The sequence below is a fragment of the Hemibagrus wyckioides genome, linkage group LG14 (assembly GCF_019097595.1).
Source record: "Hemibagrus wyckioides isolate EC202008001 linkage group LG14, SWU_Hwy_1.0, whole genome shotgun sequence".
NCBI lineage: Eukaryota > Metazoa > Chordata > Actinopteri > Siluriformes > Bagridae > Hemibagrus > Hemibagrus wyckioides.
The window spans coordinates 13,725,365-13,737,387 of NC_080723.1; the positions used below are offsets into that span (position 1 = coordinate 13,725,365).

Here is a 12,023-nt window from a genome sequence, read left to right on the forward strand (position 1 = left end):
ATCTTCCTATTTGTGATTTCTTCACATATTCCCAGGAGTCAAAATACGTAGTCACGTAGATAAAACTACAACAGTAGTAACATTGGTTATTTATAGTTATCATCAGCAGTATTGCCGAGTGGTTGCAGCCCTAGGGCTTTGATTAACTGCTGTGTCCTCAGCTCAAGCACTTGCTGCTGATTTGCTGCATAAAGATATAAAACCCATCACCTCTAGAAAGCAGAGAAAGCTCCCTAATGTTCTTCCGCTGGAAATTACATGTAGTAATCAAGGAGCCCTCAGTGTCTAATGGCTGTGTAGCAGGGCCTTTACTTGAGGCTGCTCATTAGTAGAAAGGGTCCTCTAATGGTAACACACACACACACACATAGACAGACCTACAAATAACAGTCTCACTGTAGCCGATCCAGCGGACACATGCAGGGCAGATGAGACCGTTTTAACCCGTGTGGAAAAAGGTACTAGTTCTCCGGGGCCTTCCCAGGTTGTATTGACCTTGGAAACGAGCACATGCAGTGTAAACAAACCATCCTAGCCCTCTCTAGGGGCATGCCTCTCTACTGTTGGCAGGGAGAGGGAGGGTGTATGAGTGTGTGAGAGAGAGAGAGAGAGAGAGTGCGCATAAAATACCTTCCCACGCTTAGACATGGAGATCAGGAGGGTCAGATTTACTTTGCAGCAGAACTGGAGAACTAAATTCAGCATCCAGCAATTCACCAAACTTTAAGGAGTGTTATAAGTTCTGTTTTCATTTTTCTGCCTGATTTTATGGAATAGTACACCATGTCTTCTAAACAACTCCGAGACAACATAATCCCCATAGTGTCTTTAAGAAGTTCTGTCCTGCTATTTCCTGTTCTAAACCTCAGCTGCTATGTCCTCATATCTTTAACAATCATCAGATTTTTGACTGGTATAAGTCACCAGCTTATCCTTGTGATAAATCATTTATGGATCGTACCTATTCCTTAAAAAAAAGCATGGATTTCCCTTCTTCATCCTCATCATGAGGAGCTTTTCAAATCTTTTTTATGCTTCTTTGTAAGGCTCTGTAATGAAATCAATACAGAGTGCTGTTCAGCTTTTTTTTTTTTGCCTGTACTCATCTTCACAAGCAGTACTTGTACATGTACATGGCTCAGGGTCATAGTCTCATTCAGGAGAGTGTATATTATATTAACTCTTACTACAGTGACTGATTGGTCAGTAGGAGCTGAATTATCTCATAAAACAGCAGCTGTGACAGCAGTGCCTGGCAAGTCACAGGTTTATAATAATGCTCTAGCATGTATACGTTATAGTTTCTATAGTAACGGCACATTCCAATCCAAGCCTAATAATAAATTGTATAAAATGTGTTGAAGAAGTAGATAATCATTGATATGGTGAAGCTGTAATGAGATATTTAACACTTATAGGAAGAGGCTCTGGTGTCAGACACAGGAAGGACTTCTGTGTCTTCTGGACACAGGAGTTTCCACGTTGCAGCTTGGTGTTTTTGGTGTTATCAATTTCAAAAAAGGGAAAGTAATAGTAATAATAATAATCAAAAGACACTTTATAGCTGCTGTAGTAAAAGTGATAACAGAACTAATTTGTCTCATAGATGTTTAATAACATCATAAGTAACAATAAACTGATAAAAATTGCTATTCATTAATATATTTATAAAATTGTAATTGAAATAGCTTTTCTATAAGAGGAATAAAACACTCCTAGACACTGGAGTGTACTGGGGGAAAAAAATCAATTTTGGGATAGTAAAAGTAGCCCTGCTTTGTATCAGGTCATCCCAACAATGATTATTTTCCCATAACTCTACATGCAGTGCATCTAATAGCTCAACAAACTGTTATTAGGATAAACTAATGTTATCTTACTCATTTAAAGAGATACTAGTATTATTTTTTACATTTTCAGTTTGAATGCACAAGTCTTTTTATTAGGCTTTTTATTTGAAAGCATAATGATTTGGGTGGCATCTTCTTGCAGGCATCTTTTTGTTTACATTTCAGTCTACAGCAAATATAAGTATACAGCAAGCCACATCAGCTGCTTTTCCTTCCATTTACAGAGCCTATGGCTGTTATAGAAAGCAGAGTGGTTTTATTTTCCAGTGAGCAGAAACTGACAGCTGACATACTATGAGGAGATCTTCACCAAACATTTGCAAAACTGGTTTTGACTGAAAAATTCCTTGAACCCACCTTTCATATACATATAAACTGTGTGTGTGTGTGTGTGTGTGTAAACATTCTCACGAATCAGTTCCTGCTGTTGTAGATTCAGTTTCCTCCCTTTCCAAATAACAAAAAATGTCGGCGTCAGCTTCTTTCTCTTTTGGAGACTGAATCTTCAGCCTGCACAATCGAGTGAGTGTGTTTCAGGTCCAAGAGATGGTTTGAATATAAAATACTATACAAACAAAAGGCTCTTTACTGGAGATGCTGGACTGCTTCCTGTTTCCTAAGCAGCAAATCTTATAGTCCTGTTAACATTTCTATATGAAGAGAAGTTTCAATTCCACACTGATCAGATGATCGAGAGCAGTCTGGGTAAGGTGTCATTCACCTTCTTAACAATAAAGTAATAAAAATGGGCTTTATAAAAGTGAAGACAGAAAAACGGAGTAAGTGAAAGTTGACAAATTTTACCCCCATGCTTGTGATCTCCTAAAGGCTGCTCTCATGTTTAACGTTTGCTTTAGTTGCAGGTGGTTTGGAAACTATTTTCCTGATGCTTCTGATTTGTTGTAACTTGGACTAAGATCTTGAATTATATTCAAATAAAAAAGTTTAGTTGTTGAAGCTGATTTTTTTTCTACAGCTTCAACCCATTGGTTTTTAACTCTATGGGGTTTTTTAGGGTGCAGCAGAAGACTGTTCTTCATGTCATTAGAGGATTACAAACTCAAATCCCGTCGACACGACAGCCGTTTGTGGACAAGCTACTAAGAAAGCAAGACTTGCCAAACTGTCTGGGTGGGAGTGATGTCATAATCTCTTTTTCCTGTCAATCACAGCCACAATAGCCATTCGTTGGGTCTGTGGGCGCATGTATGCATATTCCATGATATGCAGCTTATAACATGGGCGGGAACCATGAATGTGCTCTGATGTATTCTGATTGTTGGCTGTCAGGACCTGAAAAATGTCAAACTGGAGTTTAAATAAAACGTACTTTATTTCAGGTGACCTTTTTTAATTTAGTGTCCTTATAAGGAGAAGCTAGACCCTGACGATGACCTAAACTTTTTTCCTTCTCATTCAGTGTGCCATTACTCACATAAATCACTTTCGCCTCCCTTCTTATTTAGGCTAGCTGTACTCTATTGTTGTCGTGCTTCCGTTTTAGAAATGGTGGATTTTTCTTTTTAATGGCGCAGATATAGACCAGTCTCATTGTTAAGCTTGCTGAATGGGAGATTTGCCTCTGCCAGTAGACTAAATAAAAGGGGCAGGCCTGCATAGTGCAGCTTTCCTTTCATGTCATTGCATTCAGCTGGTCTTTTTTCTCCCTTAAGCATTATTTTGATTGGGCTTGGTGCGTCTTTGCATTTTATCTGCTTTCCTTTGCATTTGTATTTTTATAAGCCTTTAAATCAAACATCGCCATTGCCTTGGAATTATTAGTTGGAAAGATGTTGTCATTCCATATAAGGAGTGGATTCTCCAAGGTTTCTCTCCAACCCGAGCATGGTTTGTGTACATAGCCTGGTGTTCTAAGGAGTGGCAGATGCTTCTGCTAATCATTGACTATGCAAACATGATTTACAGTCTTTATTATGGACAATCAAATTTCCTTGAGTGGTAAAGTGTTGTAATTGTGCCCAGCATGTATATGTAACTTATGCCGAGATTTCCATAAAGGACAATGAGAGATCATCTCACTATGTCTGTTCATTCTATATTCACTGTACCTAAATACAGTGGTAGAACCTTCACAGCTGTATCCAGAAAGCAAATATGCGATATGTCGCATATCCTGAATTAAAGAGATATGAATCTTTAGGGATTGTGCGTCACTGTTGTGATAGACTGACTCATTAGTAGTGAACATTTCCAAACACGTCCACTTGCAGAATTGTGTACCTGCCCCGATTTCTTTCAGAGCTTAAAGTGCCAGTTGAAAGAACAGCTCTCGCATCATTAATAGGTGTGAAAGTGTGTTCTTGTGTGTGGTTGGTCGGGCACACTTCCCGAGAGGAAGCAGAACTGTGAGAATAGATCAGAGTGGAAATTGGAGCAGGACCCAAAATCCTCTTTTGCACCGTGAGGCTGAATGGGTACAGTTGCCACATCAAACTTGTGAGCTTGGTCACAATTTCTTTTTCCATTTTTTATTCTCCTCCTATTTAATATCACTACAAAATAAAACAAAGGCGTTTGTATGTAAAGTACGGCAAAAATAAATCTCCAGCCATGATCTTGATACTGCTGGTTATGCTGTAAACTACTATGCAGAAATCACCCATTATAGTTAAATCAGTTTCGAGGAAGACACCTAGGCTGTAGGAAATCAGATGTATTTTGTACGAGTTAATAAGATGAGCTGCTGCAATTCATTTATTCAGGCACGTATGTCCTACGATTTTGCTTTCTTTTTTATTTTCTTTGTGGTGTTGTTCCAAACTAATAAACAGACTCAGTCTGTCTACATGCTGCACTATAGTGCTTTTCTGTATGCTGGTCACTGTGTATAACTCTTAGCAACCATCCTGAGTGACCACATTTAATGCCATTTAATTCCATCACTTCTCTCAGTTCAAGTCTGAAACACTCACCTTTTCACTTCTGTTTCTGAGACACTTCACATTTTTGGAAGAAGGCTTTTTTTTTTTACATGAACAGTCTTCTGTATAATTGCATAAAGAAGTGATTTATAACAAGAAGTAATACAGAAGTAATACTAGTAAGTGATTTTCCTTCCTGAGGAAATTAATAAACTTCAGTCCATAATACTTTAACATCACTTACTATAATGTGATATCTAGAACAGTAAATAAAATACTCAAGTGCAACAGTGTGATTAAAAGATAATAAATCGCATTAAATGAGCGATAAGAAAAAATCTGATTATCTAGACTATTAATGTTTAAAAGGAAGATTGTAAAAATGGACGATAAATGTTTCTGATTGATACTGTAGCTTTAAATCTAATCATGTAATCTATCTGCAGTCTGAGGTTGCTATTTATTTATTTATTTGTTTGTTTGTTTGTTTGTTTGTTTGTTTATTTTCCCACAGGGTTTGTATAGGGGGGGCTGCCTTTTTTTTTTAATCCCACAGGATAACTAGAGTCCAAAGCCAAAGCATATTGATTATTTTTGAACGAGTGCTGGCTGGACAAATATAACATTATATCACTGGGAAAGGGCAGTAAAGATCAAAACCCTGAGGCCCTGTGTTTTATTTTAACCCCACAGACTGGCCTGGCTGTGTTTAAAGGACGGTTAAAGGGCCGTCCTTCCTGTCCTCTCGGTATGCTTTGAGGGCAGACTGAGTTAAATTTAGTCACTGCTTTACGTGCATTTTGTAGTTCCTCTGCTGATATTCCGATATACTACATATGGATCAATGCTTTTTTTTGCACCAACGCATCTCCTCATAAATTTCTCTTCCTCGTGGCAGTGTTCATGAAATGAATTTGAGGCAGTCTGTTTGATCCGAATAAGAAGGAATCACAGCATTCTTATAGGTTTGCCCCCATGTCTTTTAATATTTCTTGCTTATTTTACAGTTTGCATATCCTCACATTTGAAACAGTATCTTTAAATAAAGCAGTAACGTTAAAGAAAACCATGTCAGGGAGTATTTTTGATCTGAACCCTGTAGTTGGATTGAGATTATAGATGTTTCGACTCTCATGAGGCTCGTGTTCAGTTCAGTCATTTAAGGGTTTAGTAAATACGGCATGCACATATCTGTATTTGTACCATCAGATTATTATTACCATGCGTTTCCACTATTATGGATTGAAAAAAAAACTCTTAACTGCAACAATCCAATACAAATTGACGTCTATCTTGTTCGAGTTCTCTTCTAAACACATTATTTACAAGCAGGTGCCCCCTTAGAGATCACGTGTTCCTTGTTGAATCTGGTTCCTTTCAATGTTTCTTCCTAATACCCTATCAGAGAAATTGCCTCGCAAAGAGTGTTGCCTCTGAGATCAAATCTAGATCCACATTTCTATAAAACTGCCATTTAAATACATATATAGCAGTCCATACAGATGTAAAATCAGGCACAGTGGACACCCCTTGTCATTTTGTTCTGATTGAAATTTATTGTGTATAGTTAATATAAATAAGCTGAGAATCTTCCTGAACACCCGTCCTTCTTTACAGCATCTCTCCAGTCTCCTGCACCACACCTTCGTTTGCTTAGGCATTGGGGATCTTTGTGAATTTGCATTTTGGAATAAGGGCCCAAGAATGGCCGCATTTGCATTAGCGTGCAGGTCAAAGGTAATAGGATATTGGTAATCTTGTAAGCATAAAGTTGTTCAGGTGTAGCCTTGCACTGCTGCTAATGCTATTCTTGCTTCTGGTTCATACTGAGAGAGCCATTCTTCCATTCCTCATACTACAATTTCTGAAAGAGAAAAGATCTGATATAGCATTTCCCTCTGCTTCTCATAGCACCTTTTTCTATTTGATGGATTTGATTTTCTCTATTTTAGGCTCTTGTTCTATGCTTGCACACAAACACGAAGCACTTACTACCCACTCATGATGAAGGAGTTTGAGTGTCTGCATGATTAGTCACTTCTAGTTAAAAGACGCTTTCTTGTCTTTGCTTGCTCTGGCCTGCCTGAATCATTAAAGCCAAAATCCACCCTGAATGGCTTGCTCATTAATCTCTATAATTAAGATCTGATCTTCAGTGGGGCCAAGATTCATTTTGTAATACAATTGAGTTGACTTTTTTTTTTTTCCATTGACATTTTGGTCTATTTTCACTTTGGATAAGAGTTTCATACATTACCAGTGGTGCTATTCAATAGTGCTGATTGCGGTTCAGTGGGAATTAGTTCATGATTTATTTTAACCTAAATAGCATGATGCAGCAGCACTTTAGTCCTTTATTCTGTCCAGCTCTCTCACCTCCTCATCTGTACAGGCAAAGGGCAAGCAACATGCGAAGAATGCTGAATAACAAATTATTTGAAATAGATCCTGACTCATGGGTATGAAGAACCACCAAAATGTCAATACTGTAACATTCCCTTGACTGTAAAACATTTTTTCCCGCTCTGCTCTATTTTCAGTGTTATGAGATAGCAGCATACAACTGACAATGAAAGACTTACACCAATCAGGCATAATATTATGACCACCTGCCTAATATTGTGTTGGTCCCCCTTTTGCTGCCAAAACAGCCCTGACCTGTCAAGGCATGGACTCCACTAGATCCCTGAAGGTGTGCTGTGGTATCTGGCACCATGATTGCGAGGTGGGGCCTCCATAGATCGGACTGGTTTGTCCAGAACATCCCACAGATGCTTGATTGGATTGAGATCTTGGGAATTTGGAGGCCAAGTCAACACCTCAAACTCGTTGTTGTGCTCATCAAACCATTCCTGAAGCAATTTTGCTTTGTGGCACAGTGCATTATCCTGCTCAAACAGGCCACAGCCATCAGGGAATACCGTTTTCATGAAAGGGTGTACATGGTCTGCAACAATGCTTAGGTAAGTGGTACATGTCAAAGTAACATCCACATGGAAGGCAGGACCCAAGGTTTCCCAGCAGAACATTGCCCAAAGCATGACACTGCTTTCGCAGTTTTAATGTTATGGCTGATCAGTGTATTTTGTAAGACAAACTTAGGAAAACTTTTATAGAGTTTTACGTTAATTGTTAGATATTTTTTTTATAACCTGAATTTGATTAAATGTTTGATTAATATCTCTTTTTTCCATGAAATAGCCATTGAAACTGATATGGCAATAAACATAAACACAAACAAACAAATCCTCACCACTCAAACAGATCAGGTTACAAAGATTTAGGTCATATGTTAATACCACCATCTAAGCCATTGTGCTCGTCATCTCAAGTCTTTGCCGTAAATCATCGCAACTTCGTACAGTGTATTGCATTCTGGAACTTTGAGTCCAGCGTTTGCTTCCTCCGAAACTTCTACACTTCTCTTTAATGTGAGACTGAACATCGCTGGAAAATGGTAAGAAAAAAATACTCTCGCTCATATTGTTTTTTAACAACAAAATGTTAGCATTAGTTATCCATTATGTCTGATGTTGTTGTTGTTGTTGTTATTATTATTATTATTATTATTATTATTATTATTTTTGTATAAAACACTACTGTAATGTCTACCTGTGCATCTATTAGCACTGACAGCTACTTTCCTTCTCAAAGAAATATTGAAAATACTGCACCAACTAAGAAACCCATCCCAAATAATTCAGCATAAGTATATAATATGCGTTTCTGGGTGGATTCTTCCTGTAAGGTTAAATGTGAATTATGACTAGTGCTCAGAACCTACTGTGAACAATTAAGAGGAAAAGGTGCACCGTGAGATACTGACGCATTACGTGGATAAATCTCTGTTCTGGATGAGTAAAAGTATCATGCTGTGAATTTTTAGTGGCTGATTAGTGTCTACTTCAGGGTACTGTCATCTCCTGTAGTTGAATATTGAACCGGGCTTTGTTTTGGTATTCTCGGGTTTCCTAAACGCAGGGCATGTTTACTTTTTAGCGGTTGTGCAACTTGGGTAAATAAGGGCTAGTCTTCAAAAACAAACGCACGCTCTTATTTCCACTTAATCTCACAATGATATCTCTGCTGAGCACCCGGAGCTAGCTGTGATCCCTGTGAGATCTGTCTTATAAAAGCACCCTTAAAGCAAGTTTCAGAAATGAGATCGCTATCTCTGTTGTGTACAGCTGAGTGCATAACTCATGAAGAATATTCTAACTGACAGAATCAAAAAGCTGAACAAAGGCGACAGAGGCGGTTTTAAAGACATATGCTGCATCTAAATTCATTCGCAAAACAATTACTTATATTATGCACTGTAAGTATGTATGCTATTTTGTGATGACAAATATATACTTTTGAGTGTGTAGCAAAAGAGTACTGGGACATACTGGCATATCATGTAATAGATGTGAACATTGCTGCCTAGTTTTATCACTGCAAACAAACTCCTTGCTGAATTTCTTCAATTAATATGTCTTTATCATTTATACTATATTATTTAATTTAACATGCCCTTCATTCACTTCTCGAACATGTATTTAAAATGTGCAGAAGCAGTCACAAAATTCCTTCTTCCTCCTGCAACAAGTTCTGACCATGATTATCTGGAAAAAGTGTCCACACATCGAAATTCTACTGGAAATAGTAGGATGCTGGTTTACCCAAACTATATTTGGGTCGCACTAATAGTGGATGCTTGAGCAGTGGTAGCTCAAGCGGTTAAGACTGTGGGTTGTTCATCAGAAGGTCAGGGTTCAAGTCCCAGCACAGCGAAACTGCCACTGCTGTGCTTCTGCGCCAGACCCTTAACCCTCCCTGCTCCAGGGGCACTGTGTCGTGGCTGACCCTGAGCCCTGACACCAACTTCCATAGTTGGGATATGTGAAGAAATATGTGTCACTGTGCTGTAAGGTCTATGTGACAGTAACAAAGTCTTTTTCTTATCATTTAGTACAGATAGTAAGAGAATTGGGACACAGGGATAGTGTCTTTACAATATATAATTTATTAGATATTATTTATTTCACCCTTATATAAAGAGATGATTATGATATTTCCACAACTACAAGAAGACGCACATAAATTTGTCATCATTTTTGTCCAAGAAAAATATACTAATGTTTGCCATCAACTGAAGTTAATGTTTAGTTGCTGCAATGTTGGCTTCAGTTGAAGATTGGGGGGGGGAACACGTAGCTTGGTTGTTTTTTAATCTGCGTCCACTGTATCCTCAGATTCTTGTTCATATCTGATGAGAGTGGAACTCGCTCATTGTCACTGTGCAGCCCATTTTGCCATGTTGTCTTGATGTTTTTCTGCCCACCGTAGTTGTAAACAGTGATTATTTGAGTGTAGATTTCCTGTCCACTCAAACCAGCCTGCCTGTTCTCCCCTGCTTTTCTTATCAACAAGTCATTTCCACCGGCAAAGCTGACGCTCCCTGGATGTATTGTTTTTTTTTCACACCATTCTGTGTTAACTCTATTGACTATTGTGTATGAAAATCCCAGGAGATCATCAGTTTCTGAAAGACCCCAACCAGAACACCTGATCCTTTTTTATTTTTATTTGTTTATTTTAATATTTATATCACATTCATTTTAAACTCTTGGTCTGTATCTTTGCATTAATGAGCAGTTGTAAAGGACTTCTTATTAAAGTGGACGGTGAGATGATTCTTCGAGTTGTGGTTTTTGGTTTTCATTGTGGTGTCTTGCATCTTATATTCTACAAGACAGCAACATTTGGCGACTAGATGTGGGTGTGTCCCGTGAAACAACGAAGCTGAAACAAGTTTAACTTAATGCAAATACACAGTGACTTGGTGCAGAGACTACCAATGGAGGTGACGACGGTAGAAGGCACATGATTCATGGCAAAGAGCACAGACTGCTTCTCCTTCATCTCGTAGGATAAGATGCATATATACTCTGCTGAATATTATATATAAACACTCTCTGTCCAGAATGTTTTGTTTTATCAATAAGAAAACTGATTCATAATGCTAGTTGTGCCGCCTACTGACAGATGTTATTACTATGGTAACCAGTAGTAGGAAGGCCTACTGGTCACTTCTTAAATCCTTCATAAGTTCTTTCCTGCTTATAGCTCTGACATACTGGCTTGACAGTTGTGCAAAGGCACATGTCTGTTCTTTCATATATTAGTTTCTAAAATATGATTTCTAGCTAGTTTTACCCAGTTAATTTCTAACAATGCTTGAAGATTCCGAAAGCTTTGTCCTTGTTTTTTTACTGTTTAACATTTAACTTTAAGGTCACTGTAAGTCTGTGATTCTTTAACTCGCCTTAACTGAGCTTGACTTGATTTTCATGTGACTTGGCTTCAGTTCATATTGCACATACTCAATACTTAAGTGGTCTTGTGCACGCTCAGAATAGAAAAGACACGGTCATGTAGGTCATCTTACGAGCTTCAAGTGTGCTTGTTCACCATAGCATTGCCAGGGGCAGCTGATCAGTCTGCAGATCCAATGTGAGCATCTAATCCACGAAGGAAAATTTAAGGCAGTTCATGAAACTCCCGGTCAGCAGGGCCAAGCTTGTATCCCAAACCGGAAGCTGGCTTCCTGTAGACACTCCCTGTTCTGTCACACTGTGTTTAAGCTCTGTTTTCATTTTAAAGAGGATTCATCGTGAATGTATTTCTCAAGTGGATGTTCCTATGACGCAGTTGGGTGTGGTTTATAGTTGGGAACAGATAAAGGGACTGATGCAGCTGCAAGAGTGATTTTTAAAGACATTTAGAAATATATCTCCCATGTCACATTTCCCATCTTTGTTTCTTTGTTTCTTTGTTACTTAGTTTATTTGCCCGTTATTAGTAGTTAGGGGTGCATCAGTATTGATACTGATATTGTGCATCTGTCAAATGTCATGCATTTGTAGAAAAAGGCTCCAACATTAACATCCATTAGCATGTGTCATCTTGCACTCTTCTTTACCTTTTATCCATTGCTGTATTCTCTGTATAGTCTATTTCTTGTTTTTTTCTGCAGTCTTCAGAGCTGCCACATTTAATTTTACTGCATTTTTGTACCTGCTATGAACGCACATCTGACAAATAAATCTTGATGTAAACTTAGTGGATGCTGATGCTAATAAACAGACGATACATAATACAAGTGACCTACACATATTTCATGATTCACGATGGCATTCAAAGCAAAGCCCTATATTTGGTCTGTCACAAAAAGAATAATATTCATCACTCTTTCATGCTGGCATGGAGACAGAGGTTTTATTAGCAGCTTAGAAATAAGTGATGC

General features: G+C 38.2%; 1 protein-coding gene across 2 annotated transcripts in view; it reads left to right on the plus strand.

Moving 5' to 3' along the window:
- osbpl5 (oxysterol binding protein-like 5) overlaps nucleotides 1-12,023 on the plus strand; it is a 34,249-nt gene that overhangs the window by 7,599 nt on the left and 14,627 nt on the right. The gene's annotated exons all lie outside the window — the stretch shown is intronic.